The sequence below is a fragment of the Diceros bicornis genome, chromosome 26, assembly GCF_020826845.1.
Source record: "Diceros bicornis minor isolate mBicDic1 chromosome 26, mDicBic1.mat.cur, whole genome shotgun sequence".
Lineage (NCBI taxonomy): Eukaryota > Metazoa > Chordata > Mammalia > Perissodactyla > Rhinocerotidae > Diceros > Diceros bicornis.
This window is the reverse complement of record NC_080765.1, coordinates 25,993,761-26,014,622: the sequence shown is the minus strand read 5'-3', so window position 1 is coordinate 26,014,622 and position 20,862 is coordinate 25,993,761. Positions and strand designations below refer to the sequence as shown.

At 45.7% G+C, this 20,862-nt stretch overlaps 1 pseudogene; it reads left to right on the top strand.

The window, feature by feature from the left end:
• Positions 1-379: 379 nt before the first annotated feature.
• LOC131422000 (acyl-coenzyme A synthetase ACSM2A, mitochondrial-like) overlaps positions 380-20,862 on the top strand; it is a 75,163-nt pseudogene continuing 54,680 nt past the window's right edge.

Here is a 20,862-nt window from a genome sequence, read left to right as displayed (position 1 = left end):
ACGATAATTACAACTGTTACAATTTCTACAGTGATTCTCTGTGTTAGGTTCTCTGTGCTAGGTGCTTAGTATTCAAGATGTCTGAGTCAAGGTTCAGTTGAAGGAAATAGAGGCTACTTGTATTAGTCAGCATTTACTGTAGTAACAAACATCCCAACGTCTCAGGAGCTTATAACCATGCATGTTTTTTCCCGTGGGTCTGTGGGTTGGCCGTGGATGTGCTGGGCTCAGGTCAGCTCACATGTGCTATCATTCTTGGACCAGGCTGAAGGTAGGCACCTATCTGGGACATGCTGCTCTCACGACAGAGGGCAGAAATGCAAGAGTTCCTGGCCAACCACACAGTCGCATCCACTCATTGACCAAAGTGTATCCCATGGGCAAGCCAGAGTCAATGAGAGGTGGATATTACTCTTCCCCAGATTGCACTGGGCAAGTCACATGGAAATGAATGGGGACATATATCCTACTACAGGGAACGGGCAAATTGTTGGGAACAACAATTCAGTCTACCACACCACTGTATTTTAAGAACAAAGGGATTTATTGCATGGAATTGGGTGTTCACAAAGCTGTCAGAGGTGCTGGAGATGTAGGATCTAGACAGGGTGTTGTGTTTTTGGAGAGTGGCACACCAGAAGGAAACTGAAATGTGCCAGTTCACTCACAAGCACAACAGATTAATTTCTCGAAGAACCTCGTAAAGCTGGGATGAATCTCCTTAAGCAACTGATGACTATACAGGAAAGACTGACCTCTGTCTCCTGTTTCCTTCATAGGTCTGACCATGCACTGGCTGTGGAGACTCCAGGGGCTTTGTATCCTGTAGGGGCTCAGATGTCCAAGCTCACTGTCTGCATTCATACCAGGCAATTGGCAGCCCTGCAGTGGGGCCACCAGGAAGTCCCTGCCAAGTTCAACTTTGCTAGTAATGTGGTGGATCACGGGGCTGGCGTGGAGAAGGTAGTGGGGTGGGGACGAGGCACAGGGTTGGACAAATTGGCTGAGTTCATTAATCACCCATTCATTCAATAAATATTTATTGAGCACTTACATGTCAGGCAGTAGGATGAGCTATGAAGATGTCCACTTTCCAGGAAGGCAGCGTGGGGTGGGAGCAAGAGAGCATGAACTTGGCATAAAGACGAGCCTAAGAGACTGGTGCAGAGTGGAGCGAAAACCCTGGGCAGCTGACACACAGTTTGCCTGCACATGCTGCACGTGCTCTGTTGTGACCTCCCAGAGTCAAACAAGGACTAGTGTGTTGGGGTCATAGAGGAGGTGGCTTTGGGTTTAATAAGAGAAAATCAGCACTGACCAAAGACTGCATCAGTCTTCTCAGAAAGTTATGTGTCCTTGTCATCAAGGTGTGTAAGCAGGATGGCCGCTAGGCAGGGGTTGTCAAAAGGGCTCCAACATGAGAAATCAGAGAAAGAGAGTGATGAGGAAATTTCTGATTTTCCTTTCCCTCCCTGGAGTTCTAAAATTCCACCCCATTCACTGCTGATCCCGCCCCTGCCTTCGCTTGAAGTTCTGTGTACTTTTATGGAGGGTGGAAGGATTCATCTTGGCTGGGATGGGGAGAGAGGTGGATCTGCCAGCATGGGCTTAAAAGAAGTCATAATCACGGTGTTGTCATGACAAAGCCTTAGTGCGGAAATCGCAAATGCTGGGCCTCTAGGCTGAAGATGGCTCATGGTGCAGAGTGTTCTTAAAAAAATTTGGTCAACATTTTAAAATTGAAAAATTTCAGATAAAAATTTAGATTTCTGGCTTTTCTGTAAAAGTAAGAGCTCCTTGGAATAATGAGGAAGGCCTTTACTACCATGACTCAAAATCCTGATTCCATAAAAGAAGTAATTTAATAAATCTACTACATAAACATCATAAAAACCTCTCCTTTGACAAATAACACTATAGGCAAAATCAAAAAACTAATGACACCCAGGGGAAAAATGTTCAACTGATAGCACAGCAGAAGAGTTAATATCCCTAACACAGAAAGAGCTCCTAGAAGTCAAGAATGAAAAGACACAACCCAATGTAAAAGTGGGCAAAGTAGATGAAAGGACAGTTCACAGAAGAGTGAACTCGAATGGCCCTGAAATGTAAGAAAAAATGCCCCACCTCACTCATGCAAATTAAAACTTCGCTGAAATAAGATTTTTTACGTCTCAGTGCAGTTAAATACAAAAGTTTGACAGTATGCTCTGTGGACAGGGCTATGAGGAAATGGACACTCACACATTACTGGGCAAAGTGCAAAATGGTACAACTCTATGGAGAGGAATTTTGAAATATCTAACCCAATTACCAATACATTTTCTCTTTGACTTTGCATTATTGCTCTCAAACTATGATATGGGGACTGCTGAGGATACCAGAGACTCTGAAATCAAAACTTTACCAAAAGAAAACTAAGACAATTGGAACCCTTGTGCGTCACCAGTGGGAATGTAAAATGGTACAGCTTCCATGGAAAACAATGTGGCACTTCCTCAAAAAATTTAAAATAAATAATTTTAAAAATTAAATAATGACTGTATAATCCAGCAATTCCACTTTTAGGTATGTACCCCAAAGAATCAGAAGCAGGGTCTTGAGATATTTGTACACCCCTGCTCATCATTATTTACAATAGCTGAAAGGTAGGAACAACCCAATGTCCATCAGTGGACGAATGGATAAACAAAATCGGCATATCCATACAAAGGAATATTATTCAACCTTAAAGAAGAATGAAATTCTGATGTATGCTACAACATAGATGAACCTTGAAGACATTGTGTTGTGAAATAAACCAGACACAAAAGGACAAGTATTGTGCGATTTCATTTATAAGACGTGCCTAGAGTAGTCAAATTCATAGAGACAGAAGATAGAGTGATGGTTACCAGGCTGGGGGGAGGTGAGACTGGGGAGTTGTTTTGTAATGGGTACAGAGTTTCAGTTTTGGATGATGAAAAAGTTCTGAAGAAGGATGGTGGCGATAGTTGAACAATAATGTGAATGTACTTAATGTCACTGAACTGTACACTTAAAAATAGTTAAAATGGCAAATTTTATGTGTATTTTAACACGATAAAAAAGGAAAACAAAATAAATACACAAATAGAGAAAGGAAGAGAGAAATTAAATAAATAAACAAACAAACAAAAAATACATCAATTTAAGGTAACAGTTGCCTTCTTCACTTTCACTCTCTCACAAGTGCACAGTGGCATTTTCCAGAGGCTACACATGGGTGATCCTGCAACAAAGTAAGTGCAGAAACAGAAAATAAAATCCAACTGTCTTCTATTAAGGAAGACGTTAAAGACATTTGCAAACATGTAAAATGATGCCTCTCTTATTGTTTTTTTTTTTTTGTTTGGGAAAGTATACTCACCTCTGTATCAAAATGTATCTTATTTGTGGTCATGTATAATGGTTTTATTACTGTTATTTTTAAAAGCACACATTTATAAAATTTCTCAGTTTTAATTTCTAGTACAGTAAATATTGATAGATAGAATCCATATAAATAAAAATTCTTTAGGGTTTTTAATACTTCCTAAGAACCTATAGGGGTCCTGAGATTAAAAAGCCGACTAAGCATTGGTGGGGCAATCCCAAGACTGGCATTTATTCTATGTGCTCATGTACCAGCCCAGCCTGATCAGTAGGTCTTCTCTTTCTTCAGGCTGGGAAGCGGCCCCCTGGCCCAGCCCTGTGGTGGGTGAGCAGTGATGGGGATGAAGTGATGTGGAACTTCAGCGAACTGTGTGAACTCAGCCAGCAGGTGGCCGATGTCCTCTTGGGGGCGTGTGGCCTGCAGCGTGGGGACCGTGTGGTGGTGGTGCTGCCCCGAGTGCCTGAGTGGTGGCTGGTGACCCTGGGCTGCATGCGAGCAGGTTGGTAATTGAGCACCTGGACTGGGCGCTGTCTCCCTTATGAAAGAAACTGATGGCAGAGAAGTGCAACCATCACCCCCTCAAAGATGCCCCCTCCCCATAGTGTGCTGTCCTTCCTCGTATGGAAATATTATCCTTCTTCCATTTATTTACGCAAACTGTTTGCCAAGCACTCTGCTAGAGGTTGCTAGTATGGGGTGAACAAAACATGGTCTGTGTACTCATGGGACTTACAGGTCTTTGGAGAAAGATAGCTATTAAACTATTAATTGCACACATAATTATTTAATCACAATTTTAACAAGTGGCATGAGAATTTCATAAGGACCTATTCATAAGGACCTATTCATGTGACCTGTAGGCCACATCCAGGCCACAGCCTGTTTTTGTAAATAAAGTTTTATTGGAACAGGGCCATGCCCTGCTCACAGGTTCTCTGGTTGCCTTTGCACGATAGTGGCAGACTTGAGCAGTTGGGACAGAGAGCGTCTGGCGCACAAAGCCTAAAATATTTACTGTTTGGCCCTTTGCAGAAAAAGTTTGACAATCTTGCTATAAAAGGAGACTCAAACTGACTAATCTGAGGGGGTCACAGAAGGCTCAGTGGAAGTGAAATTTGGGCTGAGATCTGAAGGATGAGTAGGATTTGGCCAGGAGAGGAGGCAGGGAGGAGTGCTCCAAGCAGAGGGAATGCACAGAGGGGAGGGAGGCTTGAAAATGATGAGAGAAGCTGCAAGGACGTCTGTGTGCCTGGAGTCCAGGCAGTGAGGAGGAAGGAGTGGCAGATGGCCCTGGAAAGACGAGTGGGCGCTGAACTACAGACCCTAGGGGCCGTGGTAAGGGTTCTGGCCCTTATCCACTGAGGAATGGGAAACCATGGACGGATTGAATGATGTGATCATTTTCTGTTTGTACAAGGTCACTCTGGTTGGTACGTAGACAATAGGATGAAGGAGGCCAAGAATGGGGGTGAGAAACCCAGATGGGAGACGAGGGATGATGGTGGCTTCAACCCGGATGGGGTGGTGGAGGTGGAGGTGAGTGGATGAATTTAGGAGACAATGAGGAAGAAACTGATAGCAGGATTTTTTGAGGAATGACGTATGGTAGAGGAAGAAAGCCAGGGTGATGGAGAAGTCACAGACACTTAGACAACTGGGTGGATGCGGCTCTCTTTCCCTGGAGTGAGGGACACAGGGAGAAGCAGGAATGGGGGTGTCAGGAAAGACGACTAGTTCAATTTGTTAACTGTTGTGTTGGGGGTACCCGGGTGATGTTCAAGAAGGGATGAGGAGTTCTAGTTATAAAAATAAGTCCTGGGGATGTAATGCACAGCATGAGGACTGTGGTTAACAATACTGTATCATATATTTGAAAGTTGCTAAGGGAGTAGCTCTTAAAAGTTCTCATCACAAGAAGAAAAATTTGAAATTATGTGTGGTGATGGATGTTAACCTATTGTGGTAACCATTTCACAGTGTATACATACATCAAGTTACAGACATACCTCATTTTATTGTGCCTTGCTTTATTGCGCTTCACAGATGTTGCGTTTTTTACAAGACCCTCCACCAGCACAAAGATTACAAATCACTGAAGGCTCAGATGACGGTTAGCATTTTTTAGCAATAAAGTATTTTTTATGTGGCTCCTGAAGTGTTGCGAGTGGAAAGAAAGTGAGCCAGGGCTAAGAGCTATTTAACAGGAGGAACGTGAAATCAGCTTCATAAAAGGTGAAACATAAGTCTAGTTATTCTCCAAAAGAATAAAACAAAGTCACAAGAGTTTCTTCAAGACAGAAAACAAAAACAAAGAAAGATCAAGAGCACTCTTGCCTAAGAAAATGCATTCAGTGTCCCAGGTTTGGGAAAAAAAGCCGGGACCTAGAGCACTGTGGTGCTGCAGGACCATGGACAGTTCCAGGTGCCTTTCCTTATTTTGGTGACTGTGTGAGTCTGGATACAGGAAACTCCTGCAGGGCATTTTGTGTGTGTTGGGGGCGGGGGGAGGTTGTATTGGCCTTAGACTGTCAATGGTGTAACATTAGGCAAATCAGTTTCTCTCCTTAGACCCCTTACAGCTCTGATAACACAGAGAAATCTGGGTTCAAATCACTCTGATCCTTTGTCCCCTTGTTATTGTTATTCCCCATTGGTCACCACTACCCGACCTCCCCTCCTCCATTTACTCCCCACTGGCTGTTTGCATCGGGCTTCTCTGGGGAAGAAGACAACCCTCCCTTCCAGTTCTCTCTAAGTCATTTGGCTTCTCCAGGCCTCGTCTTCATGCCTGGGACTATCCAGATGAAAGCCAAAGACGTTCTCTATAGGCTACAGCTGTCCAAGGCCAGGGCCATCACAGCTGGGGATGAAGTGACCCAGGCAGTGGACACCGTAGCGCCTGACTGCCCATCTCTGAAAACAAAGCGACTGGTGTCTGAGAAAAGCCGGGATGGGTGGGTGGACTTTCAGACACTAATACAGTGAGTACCTACACGTCTTAGCCCAGGTTTTCACGAAAAGTAGAAAGGGCACCAAGCACTTCTGTGCAGGTGCTTTATTGGGAAAGTCCAGGGAGCAGAGTGTGGGACTGGGGAGAGTGAAGCAGGGAAGAAGAAAAAGCTAATGCAAGAGTTTATTATTGAGTCACTGCAGGGATAAGTGGGGCTTGATCTGCAGGAACCTTCTGAGGAGCACACAGAATGCCTCTCAGGATTGTCCACTAAAGGACTGAATGTTGACCCATCAGAACCTGACCCCCAGTGGTGGAGAGTTGAACTGGGGGGCATTATCTACCCCATGCTTCTGGGCTGCACATGCATGCAGAGCAGGCTCAGAGTCCCGTGCCATGGTGGCAACAGAGAAGCCCTGGGGCACAAAGTGAATCACCTGTGGTCCACACTGCAAGCGACACCATATGTGTTGAAACTTGCCCAGAGTTGTTCACTGCAACCATTGCTGGAATCAGAGGTGAGGCCAAGAGTGTATGAGGCAAAACAGAAGAGCAGGCTGAAGACTGAGTTTCCAGAGTCCTCCTCCCACCTTCTCTATCCCTAAGCCAGGCTGCTTCTCAATTCAGAGGACTCTATGTGTCATTCTAGCCGTCAGTAGCAGGACTGGCTGGAAGAATGCATTTCTCTGTCACATATCTGAAATCCTCCCATTAGAGACACCTACCTTAGGAAACCCCTAGGGAGAATGAAAGCTTTTCTAATGTCATGGTCTTTAAGATAACTGTCAGAGAAGTGGACAACATGAGACCAGCTTTGACACTTGAAATCGGGACACTGGAGGAGGGGTTCAGGAGATGTGCGGATGCTTCATGGGAGTGGAAGAGGGTGTACTGGGAAAACTCATACTAACTGAGCACCTTCTCCTTACCTGGTGTCATGCTAGGGCTCCAAACAACAATCAGATCAACATTTATTGAGTTCTTGCTGAGCAAGTTGCTCATTTCCTTTGTGTTACAGTTAACTTTCTCGATAACTCAATGAAACAGACAGGTATTGATCCCATTTCACAGATATGGAAAGTGAGACTCAGAGAAGTTAAATAAATGGTCCAACGTTACACAGTTAACTAAGTGCCAAACCCGAGTGGTTTTCAAGCCCAAGTCTGAGTGACTCAGAATCTCATCATCTTAACCTTTCATCAGCCCCCCTCTGAAGTGGGTTGGCTGACTTGCCCTTGCCAGCGTGGGGGAAGGTGGGAAGAGATGAGTCACCAAGACATCTGGTGTCCAGGGCAGATCTGAGAAGGTGACAGTCCGTGTCTCTGTCAGAACCATCCACCCATCACTGTGTGGAGACTGGAAGCCAAGAAGCAGCTGCCATCGACTTCACCAGCGGGACCAGTGGTCTTCCCAAGATGGCACAACACTCCCACTCAAGCCTGGGCATCAAGGCCAGGATGGATGCTGGTTAAGAAGAGCTCTTTCTTTGCAGAGAACTACACGACCAGGCCTTGAGACTTGCCTGAGCACAAATCGAGTTCTACTGGGGTGGGCTACCATCTGATGCTTCTGAGATAGACGGTTGGGAAGGGGGACACGAGGGAGCAGGGCTTAGCAAGCTGGGTATCCAGTGACCTCTGGTGGGACATTTCTGTTTCAGATAACATGGTATCTCAACACCTCTTCAGTGGTTTGAGCCACATGTCTACTAGACTGAATGATGAACGTAAAGTTTATATGCGTTTCTCCCCAGACTGCTCTCTATCTTGTCCTTTGGGGTGCTAGTAATTTGCTTTGATGCTCCGGATTCCGAGAGGGCGTTTGTGTCAGCAGCAAATTGCTTTTCAAATCCATTGACGTAGAAGCTGTAACTGGGTTAGTTAGATGAACTGAGGTCTCAGAATTTCTGGATCTCAGATCTCATAATTCAGAATGTCCTTCCACTCTACACCAACACTGTCAGTGGAATCAGGAAATACTCTGCCAAGATTGTCATGCGATAATAACAAGAGCTCTTCAGGGTCTTTTTCAGTGGATCCTGCTTACCATGTTAATTTTATGATTAAAACTGGAAAAATATTTTAATACAAAAAACCCTCAAAAACTTAAATGTCCCACCTGTGAGCCAGTGGTGCCAGAAAATTAAATTATTTAATAGAAATTATTTCATGGAATAGCTATGGTAAAATGCAGTTTCTAAAAGATGAGAAGATAAATCACTTAAATGTAACTAAGATGTTAAATTCCCAGCCCCTCCAAAATTTGGTCCTAATAGTCTATGACCCAATTTCCCTACGGAGCTGAAAGCATTAATCATCTTCAGGAAGGGACACACACTATGGAGATTCCCTGCCACAAGGAAGTTCTTCATGTCTGGCGTATATCACTTTTGCTTTAAAACAGGGCTGATACCTTTTATTCTGGCCTGAAGAAAGGGAACAAGTTTTGCCCTGTACCAGACCCTCAGCTGTGCTCAGGAAATTCATGATTCTTCAAAGAAAGAGAACCAAAGGTTTACCCAGCCAAACTTGAACTTAGCAAGGCTCTTGTTAGAATATTCACTTAGATGTCTTCCATTAGTAAACGTTTCCTGGATGGTTACCACACGCCAAAACTGTACTACATTCTGGGGATAAAGTGAATGAGACCCAATTACCTGTTAAGTCATGGGAGCTGGGGTCACACCTTCTGAATACTTGCTCTTTCTTGATACAAGGATGTGTGGATAGAAGCCCTCTCCTTCCCCCTGCCTGCTCACACTTACACACACTGCTACGAGCATACACAAACACACTCAGGTCCACACAGACCTGTGTACACACACCTACCCCTCCCGACACGTATGCAAACACTCATGCTCTACTCACCCCAGCTTGCAGTCACGTATATGTACGTGTGTTTCCTCCATGTTCTCAGCATGTGGACAGACCTGAAAGCCTCTGACATAATATGGACCATCTGAGACACAGCTTGGATATTGAACCTCTTGGCCTCATTTCTGGAACCCTGGCTGTCAGGAGCATGCACATTGATCCATTCTTACCAAAGTTTGACCCACTGGTCCTTCTAAAGGTAAGAGAGGATCCAGTTTGCACCAAATGGTCAGAGTGAACCCAAGGTTTGCACACTCCAATTTATTGCAGTTTCTTTCAGTTCACCTAATTTTGACTAATCCTTGTCACACAGATGGACAGTGTTCAGTAAGCGAGATGGAAATGGTCCATGCCCTCATAGAGCTCATGGTCCAGGGAAGGAGAGAGACCCATATACAGATAAAAGGAATATATTCAGGAGACAGGCATCATGGGTCATTTATTTACTCAACACGCATTTAATGGGCTCTTGCTCTGTTGTCAAGTATCAGATAGATGGTGGTGAACCAAGTGTAAAAGAGAAGAATGGAATATTGGAGGTGGTGCCATCTGTATGTGTATGTGTGTTTGTGCGCGTGTGTGTATAGAGTGCAGTCATCTTCAGTGTACAGGTTGAAAATAATTTACATATGTTAGACACTTTAGTAGTCAGCTCAGGCTCCTATAAAAAAATAGCATAGACTGGCTGGCTTAAACAACAGACATTTATTTCTTACAGTTCTGGAGGCTGGGAGTCTGAGTTCAGGGTGCCAGCATGGTTGGGTTCCTGGTGACAACTGTCTTCTTTGCTTACAGAAGGCTGCCTTTTCCCTGTGTCCCCACATGGTGGAGAGAGTGAGCTCTGGTGTCTCTTCCTCTTCTTATAAGGACGGTAATCCCATCATAGAAGCCCCACTCTCGTGACCTCATCTAAACCTAATTATCGCCCAAAGGCCCCACCTCCAAATATCACATGGGGAGTTGGGCTTCAACATGGATAGCGGGGGACACAACATTCAGTCAATAACAGACACCCATGTAACCCCCACCATCTCAAGACGTAAAACATTCCCACCACTGCAGATAGTGCTCATCCCCCTTCAGGCCATTGTCCACACCTGTTCATAAGTTATTCACTCTTTTGGCCTCTACCACCATAGATTAATTTAGCCTCTTCTTAAACTTCATATAAGTGGAATCCTACAATATGTAATCTTTTGTGTCTGGCTTCTTTGACTCAACATTCCCTGTGAATACTGTCCATATTGTTGCACATATTAGAAGTTTGTGCTCTTCATTGCTGTATAGTATTCCATTCTGTGGCCCTATCACAATTTCTTTTTCCATCCTATTGTTGATGGACATCAGGGTGACTTCCAATTTGGGGCTATTATCTGTGAGAAGTTTTGAAGAATAAATGTGAGTTTTTCTAGTGGAACTTGATGCGGTAGCCATTAAATGAAATCTATAAACTACGTTACCCTGGGGCAACAAAGCAATGGAAATGGGTTCATTTTGCCTGCGAAGTCATGCCCTACGTTGGACTCTATTTGTGATGGGGAGTTGGGTCACTGGCATCCTGGGGCCTCCAGGTCTCTGTAGCAGTTGATGGCCCACCCCGACTTGTGTTTCGCTGGCAAAAGAGACCCCAGGAGCAAACTGAGGCGTGGATGATATCCTTAAAGGTCAAAAGGTCAGGCATGGTCTGGGTTCTCTCAGGAGATTCTCTTCAGGTGATTCTGTCATTCTCTGTTTTAAACAAATTCTTACTCTGCCTCCTTCCAAAAAAGGATTTGAAGTGGCTTTTAAGTGTCACAAATAGAAAAAAAAAAACAACATGAAAACAATGTAAAATTATAAAGCCTATTAGGAAAATACAGGGTGGAGATAGGGAAGAGGGGAAACTAAAGACAGTAAGGAGAAGTACAGCAAATAAGTGGATAATTACATGTTGAGCTTCCTGTAAGGCAACGCAGTAAGGGAAATGGGATGATCTTCATAACTTATACCAGTTCATCAAGGGCACTCAGAGGAAACAATTACATCATGCACTAATGTTAATCATTTTTTCTATATATTTTTGCCTAAACCATCTTTGTAATAAATTCTGCCCAAAGCAAAGCATGGATGGAGGTGGTATTGCATAACAGTTGAGAGTACAGGGTGCAAATGCTGGTTCCACTACTTGCTGGTTGTGTGACCTTGGGCAAGTTACTTAACTCTCTGAGTCAGTTTTCCCCTCTTTAAAATGGGAGTGATAATGCGAACTCTGTGAGGTTGTTGTGAGAATTCAGTGAGATAGCACAGGGCCTGGCAAGTATTCAGTACTGGCTATTTTTTAGTAGCACTTCTTCTGAATTGTCTGTAGGCAATTTTAACTTTTCAAAGCACTTTTCTACATGAATTGTATCCCAAAAATATTTTTGGGAAATAGGGCTGGAATTAATCTATTATAAAGCTAGTCCCAGCAAGTTAAAGACTTAACCAAGACCACATAGCTGATTTGTTACAGTGGCTGATGTCTTTTCCTTGGTGACTGGAGGTTTATGTAATTCTAGAAGTGTGTTTATGGGGGCAAGTCATTACATTGGCAGGAATAGGCTGCCAGGATTTGACAAAAATGTTCCAAATTTGTCCTGGACCTTTTCCCTATAATGATAGGTGGTCATTTCTCTGTCATTTTTGGCTTGAGGGTGCATGAGAATTGGGGCTCATGTGGCCTGAAATAGACACAGCAAAGAAGCTAGGATTTAAATCCGGAGCCCACCTCCACAGCTCATGCTCATAACCACTGTGCCTACCAGTTAGTTTGGCATCTGACCTGATGGGCAGTGTCAGCTGGCTCTCTCCCTCCAGGCCCTGCCCAGCTACCCAGTCAACAATGTGGTAGGAGCCCCCATCATTTCCTGGATGTTGGTTCAACAGGATCTTTCCAGGAGATGGGGCTTTAGGGATTGGAAAGAGCCTCTGGTCTATTGGCGCCTCCTCCTGCCTCCCCCACATACACACGTGCTCATCTATCTGGCCCTCTGAGCACGGTTAGCCCCATGAAGCTAACTTCATTGTCAAAGCACCTAGAATCCAGCTCTAGGCAGAGTTTGGTTCCAGGGAGGCTCAGAGGAACAATGACCTCTCTTTTCAGTTACAAGTTCCCACATCTACAGAACTGCTTCAGCAGAGGGGAGACCCTCCTTCCAGACACTCTGGAGAGCTGGAGGGCCCAGACAGGACTGGACATCTGAGAATTCTATGGCCAGACAGAAATGGTACCTGCTCCTAGAACCATGGGCTGGTGAATGTGGTGGGCTTCAAAAGGCTCTTTAATAATAAAAACATGAGCCACCATTTATCATGCGCTTATTCAGTGAATATTTATTGGGCACCTACCACGGAATAGGTGTTGACAATTCAGCAGAAACAAAACAGGCATAGCTCCTGCTCTCACGGAGATGACATTCTAGCAGGAGTCGGGAGAGAGACATAAGCTACTAAATATATGACATGGCAGATGGTGAGAAGGTCTGTGGAGAGAAGTCAAGCTGGTGAGAAGGGGTGAGGTGGGATGAGGGGCTGCTGTTTCAGATATGGTGGTCAGGAAAGTCCCCTGCAACGGGGTAGTGTTTCTGCAGAGACCTGAGTTTATTGAACATGCAGGCACTGTACTAAGCTGCTCAGATTGAAGTGAGGGGTGGGGAGAGGAACCCACTAGGACCCCACCTCACCTGCTGAGATACCTTCTTGGAACTCTTGGGGCCCTGTGAGCACGATGTGGATTCCCGTCGCTCTACACTATGCCACTTACCCAAACTACCTGGGGAATCCTTCCCCCCAACTCCTTTCCCCAGTGCTGCTTCTTGGGACTCTCAGGACTTCTCGCCTCCTCTCTCCAGTCTTTTACCTTACATCCTTCTATGGCTAATGGGTCCCCTGGCAGAACTCCCGAGAAGGCTCATGGCAGGGCTGTGATGTGGAAGAACTTTGCACATGTGGGGAAGGACAATGGAGTCATGGCATGGGCTTCCAGCCTTTCAGAGGAGGCCATGTTTAGGGACTGCTCCTTTGGACACCAGCCTCTCTGTAGGATTCATTTCAGGATTCAAGCAGAGCTGGTCCTCTTATGGCAGATAATTTAATCCCATATTATTTTAAAGGACTTTTGGTGTCTGTGGTCACTTGTTAAAGTATGGCTCCTTCTAAAGGGATTATAATGTGGTTTTTAGTTCCTCTTCCCTGGGGAGTGGTCAATCAGATTGCTTTCCACTGTAGGGCAACCCCTAGGATGAGGGTTCCAGTAAAGGGGGAGCCAGGGAAAGGGGAGGGAGGGAGCCACCAAATGAGAGGCCACTTCAGGACTGTGTCAGGACCTGCTCTGCTGAGTCTGTCTTTCTTTTTCTGTGAGCTGTGAGCCTCCTGAGGTTTGCTGATCCACCCACGACTTCCCACAGGGAATCACCTGCAGAGTTTCCAAGACAATGAGAATCAGACCTGGCCACCTGGGACCCGCCATTCCCCATTATGATGTGCAGGTTTGTTAGGGGCTCTAAGGAGGGAAGGAAAACACCAATTTTTCAGTAATTTAGTTATTACATTTCTCATTGAGGAAAAATAACAGAAAGTAAAGATATTAAAAGGAGGGAGGGAGAAAGAGAGGAAGGAAGACAGAAAGGAAGAGAAAAGAGAAAATTATTCATATTCTTATCATCCAGAGAAAAGTACTTTGAATAGCTAGCAAATTAGCTAGCTCATTAGTTATATAAATATATACATTTATTTATTTATTTTTATTTATTTATTTTTTTGTGAGGAAGACCAGCCCTGAGCTAACATCCATGCCAATCCTCCTCTTTTTTGCTGAGGAAGACTGGCCCTGGGCTAACATCGTGCCCATCTTCCTCTACTTTATATGGGATGCCGCCATAGCATGGCTTAACAAGTGGCGCGTCGGTGCGAGCCCGGGATCTGAACTGGCGAACCCCGGGCTGCCGCAGCAGAGCGCACGCACCCAACTGCTTGCACCACCGGGTCGGACCCCTAAATATATACATTAAAAAAGAAATAGGGGTGAATCTTAACATATCATTTTGTAGCTCACTTTTATCATTGAAGAATCTTGGGTGACCCTCTTTCCAGGTCAATTAGCACCAATCTACAGCGTGATTTTTCATGACTGCATAGTGGATAGTCTGTCTCTACCGCTCTTTATGCCTTGTGTTGGTCAATAGGTGATTTCCAAATTTTTCGCTAGTAAAAACAACACTATAACCAATATGCTGTAGCTAAAATATTGCTCCTTTCCTCTATTTCTTCAGGCTAAATCCCAAGAAATAGAATGTGTGTATGTGTATCTATGGTTATGTGTATGGGTGTATGTATCTAAAGGGTAACAATTTTTATTCAGTGTTATGTGTAATTGTCTGCTCTCCCACCCTTGACTGTGATAACCATTTACGGAGCCCTTTTTTTAGTATCTTATTTCATTCTCGTACAATCCTGTGAAATAAGCTGTCATTATCTGTCTTATAGAGGAAGGCCCTGAGATGTAGAGTTTAAGTAGCTCAAAGACAACTAACTAGTAAGGCAGCAGAGTCATCATTTGAGTTTTGATCTGTGATGTCCAGGGACGTAGGCCTCAAAGATAACGGGAGGCTGTTATATTTCCTGAGCTCCTAAGGCCAGAAGAATCTTCCCAAGCTCCTCTGGTCCAGTCTCAATAAGGGGCTTCTCCTAAACCATCCCAGGCTGGTGGACTGGAAATCTGGGTTTAAAACTCTTGTCTTCCCTTGGTTTCTGGTTCTTGTTTTCAGTGACCACTAGAGTGAGAGGGTCTTCCATTTGACCAACTCAGCCCTTCCATGCTGCCATTCAAGCCATTTCCTGTTACGCAGATCAATCTGCTTCTTCCTCCAGGTCATAGATGACGAGGGCAATGTCCTGCCCCTGGTGCAGAAGGAGACTTGGGCATCAGGGTCAAGCCCATCAGGCCTATAGGCATCTTCTCTGGCTATGTGGTGAGGAACCCCCTCTCCTCTCTCTGTCCCCTGCTGGGGATAAGGGGTTCTGAGAGGGATGAGAGGGGTCCCAAAGTTATGAACTTCCCAAGAGAGATTGGCAAGACATAGGGACAAGGGGTGTCCAGTGTCCAAGAATGGGCACTTTGCCAAGAGAAAAGATTGGCCATTCATCCCTGTCATCCTTAGCCCATCACTAAGACCCCATTTGAAGAATCATCTTTCTCCAGACACCCCTTTCCACCCCAAGAAGTGCTTCATGCCAGAAAGCTTATTGCCTGTCAACTCTATACAGCAGTGTTTTCCCAAGGGCAGCCCTGCCCCCACCCCCAACGATTGTCCCTGCTCCATGCCATTGATCTCCTTCAAAGCTGTGCTAGATGCCACATTGAAGCCACCACACAGTTGGAGGCACCCCTACCTTCGGACCTTGCAGCGTTAGAAACAGATGATTCTTGAGGCTAACCGGCTCGATTTACAGGTGAGGATGGTGAAGACAGAGATTACAAAACTCATCCAAGCCCGTTATCATTGAAAAATGGACAGGGAGGACCTCAAACACGTTAAATAATAAATTAAATAATAAATCCAGTAATAATCGTTGCTACCATTTATTGAGTGCTTACCATGTGATAAGCCCTGTCTCAAAGCACTTCACGTACGTTAAACACATTGCATCCTCCCAAAGACCCTATGAAGTCCTTGGAGAGAAATTGCTTGAGTTCAGAACCCCGCTCCACTACTTACTGTATGATCTTGGGCAAGTTACTGGTCTCTCATGCCTCAGTTTCCTCACCTGTAAAACATGTATCATAATATCTCTCAGCGTTATTATGGATATCGAGAGGCATTAATGTTTGTGAAACACTTAGAACAGTGCTATGTAAGAGTGTGTTAAATAAAAGAATTGCTGTAGATCCACATGATCACTACCACTGTACAGAGGAGGAAAACCGAGCCCCAGAGAAGAGGGCACAGCCGCACTGTGTGCTTCTCCAAGCATTTCCTGTGCGCTGTCCCCTCTATCCTCACGCGCCGGAATTCTCCCCACTCGACAGATGGGAAACAGACTCAGGAGTTGGTGGGTTGACTCAAGGCTGCAGAGTTAACGCCAGCAGGGGCTGCATGGTGACCAGGAGAAAGAGTCAAGCTGGTGGCCAAGAGATTTGGCTTCTGGTCTCAGCTCTGCCAGCTGTGATGGCTGTTTGGCCTCCGACAGGCCTCTTGATCTCTCTGATCTTCAGTACCCCTATTTTCCAAATGAGGAGGCTAGGCTGTGAATTCCCTATTCTGCCTTCTAACCCAGTGACTGAACATCCAACCTGGAGCCCACACCTCAACGCTTGAACAAACACTTGATATAAAGATGCGCTAACAAGGGGCAAAGCTCAGACTTTCTCACTGCTCATGAAAAAGTGCCTCAGCTGAATGAGGGCCCCGGCCACTGTAGAAATATGCACAATGCCTGGGGCCCTGGTGGCTTGCTGATGTGTCTCTAGAACTTTCAGATCTAACAGAGGAGCCAAAAAGAATGTCTAATAAACTTTGGTGCCCTTGAACAGGGTCATGGAGTGGAGCTGGGGTTGGGCTGACCGTTGAAGGGAAGGCGGAATCGGTCGGGGAAAGTGCCCTAGAGCTTGGGTGAGTGAAGCATCAATATGACCCGTCAGACTGAACCCCGGGGAGCAGGTGAGAGACCCTGGGGGAATAACTGAAATACAGAGGGAAGTCCAGTTCCACCTGGGGTCTGGGGTTGACAGGTTCAGGACAAGCCCACTGTGTTTAGTTGTTCAAGTTGTAAAAGTACAACCTGCCATCTGTTCTTGGCAGCCCTGCGACAGAGAACTTAGGCTTTGCAGGCACAATGACTCTGTCTACTCACAAGGACAATCTTGAGAAGACAGCAGCCAACATTCAAGGAGACTTTTGGCTCCTGGGAGACTGGGGAATCAAGGATGAAGATGGGTATTTCCAGTTCATGGGGCGGGCAGATGGTATCATTAACTCCAGTGGTGAGCTTGGCTTCTGGGCTGGGAAGGGTAATCTAGATCTTTATTCTGGCTGGTTCTAGACTTTGGGGCTGGCCTAGAGGTTGTGTCCAGTCTTCTCTGAAGGACAGGTTCTCCTACAGATACCGGATTGGAGCCTCAGAAGTGGAGAGTGCATTGATGGAGCACCCCGCTGTGGTGGAGGAGGCTGTAGTCAGCAGCCCGGACCCCATCCGAGGAGAGGTGATGGGCGAGCAGCAGCTTGCGGGTCTGCAGATTTGGGAGACAAGGGCAGTATAGAATGGTGGTTAAGAGCATGGACTCTGGAGGCTGGGCTGCCTGGGTCCAAATCTTGGCCTTGTTGGTTACCAGCTGTGTGACCGTGGACAAGTTACTTAGCCTCTCTCAGCCTCAGTTTCTCATCTGTAAGATGAGAGGTTGTTGTGATGATTAAATGTGTTAATATTTGCAAAGTGCTTGGAATAAGGCCTGGCACATAGCAAGCACCACATAAGGTCTATTATTATGGGGCTGCAGGGATTCCACTGCTGTCTGTCATTTGAATGAGAATCTGATCCCTGACGAGAGGAATGAGGAGGAATTTGAAGCAAGAGATAGAGCCCCTGAGCCATGGGGTCTACAGTGAGAATAGGGGGAAGAAGAAAGACCTCCTATAACGCCAGGGTTATAGGAATAGGCCAGACGGAGTCTAACAGAGCCTGGTGTGTGTGTAGGGAAAGGTTAAGGTGCAGACGTGTGGGTCAATGTCCAAGGACATTTCTGTAAGAAGTTGACCATGTCATACTCTGGCAGGTTAGGGATGTATGGAAATCATGGGAGCCACTAGGCAAATGGGGCCCGAAGGGGATCCTCTACTGAGAAAACCCTGTGTGCCAAGCACTGAGCTAAGCTGTGCTGCATATGACTTCATTTCATTTCCCGTGAAGTATGACAATTGGATCTCCATTTTATAGACATGCAAACTGTAGTTTGGAGAGGTTAAACAAGTCATTTAGGCTGATGGTCCCTAGTCTTTATTTTCCTCTCTTCTCCAATATCGAATTTCTCCCCTTCACTCTCTATTGTCCTGGGGATACGAGGTGAGCCTGGTCTCAATCTGCAGTCCTACCTGTGCATCCAATAAGCCGCTTGAGAGAGAGGTGGGATCTTGGCTGTTATTATCCTTAGTTTCTCCCTTTGCCCTGCCCCGGATATCTGGAGGAGTAATTGGGGGATATATAGGTGGTGGCTGTGGTGGAAGTCTTAACACTGATTTTGCACTGTCCCAGGAGATGACGACACACTCTGACCCCTTCTCTCTTGGCCCTCATCCTCGCTGCAGGTAGTGAAGGCATTTGTGGTCCTGGGCCCACGGTTTCTGTCCCATTACCTGGACCAGCTCACCAAGGAGCTGCAGCAGCACGTGAAGTCAGTGATGGCCCCGTACAAGTACCCGAGGAAGGTGAGGCCTCTGGGCTCCCGAACTTGAGGAAGGAGGGATGGTTCTCCTCTTGTATTTCTCTCCTTCAGTCAGAGGATGAAGCCTCTAATTCCAAAGTTCTGCCTGACTATGACCAAGAAAGCCCAACTGTCCAGATTCCTGAAAATTGTCCTTAGCCTTTAAGTCACTCTGAATTGCAAGTCAGTTGCTCCTGTGGGAACAAGTTCTAGCCAATACCTGGCCTACATTCCCACTCTCTGCACTGAGGTCTTGCCATATTATTCAGGATTCTCTCAGTTGTAAGTGACAGAAATCCAACTTGAACTTTATTGCTCAACTGAAAAGTCCAGGGGTGGGTGAAGCTTTAGTCACGGCTGGTAACAGGCGTTCAAATGATGTGGTCAGGGATGTCTCTTTCAACACTTGACTTTCCTTCTTTCTGTATTGGCTTCATTTCTTGAAATTCTCTACCTTAGTAATGGCCCCCAGAAGCTCCAAACATACATTTTTAGCAGCTTAGCAAATCCCAGTAGACAAAGAGCATCTTTGGGGCCGGCCTGGTGGCATAGTGGTCAAGTTTGTGCACTACACTTCGGCAGCCCAGGGTTCGTGGGTTCAGATCCTGGGTGTGGACCTATGCACCACTCATCAAGCCATGCTGCGGCGGCATCTCGTGTACAAAATAGAGGAAGATGGGCACAGATGTTAGCTCAGGGCCAATCTTCCTCACCAAAAAAAAAAAAAGCATCTTTTTCCTCAAAGGCACCAGCAAAAGTCTTCAAGTTGATTCTGTTTGGACCAATTCAGGTCATGTGTTCATCTTAAACCAATCCCTGCAACCAGGGGATGGGACACTCTGACTGGCCAGTTCTGGGTCATGTGATCACCCCTGGAGCTAGCACAGGAAGGATGGGAGAGAGAGCTGCCCTGAACCCATGACATGGACTGAGCGAGGGAGGGGTGGCTCCCTGCAGGAAAATGGAAGTTCTCCTACCCGAAAAGGCAAAAAGCATAGGCTCTACCGTACCTGTTTTCAACTGTTTTCACTCTGAGGCAGAGAATTAAAGCATGGAGCTTGACACAGAAGGAGGACCTAGTTTTTGGAGCCAGGTACAAAATAGGAGCTTGCCCCAGGGAACGAAGAAAAATTTACTTTTTTGAGTCTGGGGTAGAAGGTGAGAGCAAGCACATTAAGCCTCAAGCCCCTCAGATCCTCATGTAACCCGGATGCTCTCTGATGCTTTGTCAGCACAGGCTGATTGTCACAGGTGGTTTCTGAGAAGCAGACTCTGGGAAGGAGACTATCCTGCAGAGATTTATCAGGGAGTGCTTTGGATCAACACCTGCAGAAGGAGATGGACGGGAAGGGAGCAGGATTGGGCAGAAGGTGAAGTTGCACTATGACATAGTTTCAGTGGGGGCCTCAGCCGACCCCATGGGGAGGCCTGAAGCTAGGACAACCTTTCAGGGTCTCCTGAGGGGGTGGAGGGGATAAGGGGAGGGCCTTTATAGCCCCGTGTGGTTCAGGCGTGGATGCAGGCTGCCCTGGGAAGGGGGCGTGGCCCTGGGAGAGAGAGCTCTCCTCAGCTGTGCACTCTCCAAAGAGGCCTGGCAGTGGGGGAGTAAGCCTTTTGTTCCCGCAGGGGGATCTGGGCAGCACATTAAAGAGTCCACCATGCAGACTTTCAGCCTGAAACTGATAGAGAGGCAGGATAGCATAGTCTCGGAATCAGACTGTTGCATTCAAAATCCATATCATCACTTACTCAACAATCTCTCTGTGCCTCAGTTTCCTTATCTGTAAAATGGCGATAATGGTGTTACTGTTTCACAGGTTGTTAAGAAGAAGAATTAATATTTGTAAGGCATAAGGCACTTAGAAGAGTGACTGGCACATAATAAGCATTTAATAAGTATTTTAAAAGGAAACTAGAAATCCAATAACACCAAACATATCAAGAATTTAGAATTTGGAATTGAAACTGAGTATTTGGGGAGATTCAGTGGAAGGGTCCTATCACACAGTATAACAGTGTATTACTCAGTAGACGTGTCTCTTTTTACATTCTCTCCTCTAGAATGCCCTGGGCAGCAGGTTCCTTCCACCTCCTCCCTCATTCCAGTGACCATACTCCCTTCTTTTTATTGATTGATTGATCTTCTTGAGGTCATATTAGTTTATAACATTGTGTAGTTTCAGGTGTACATTATTATATATCAGTTTCTGTA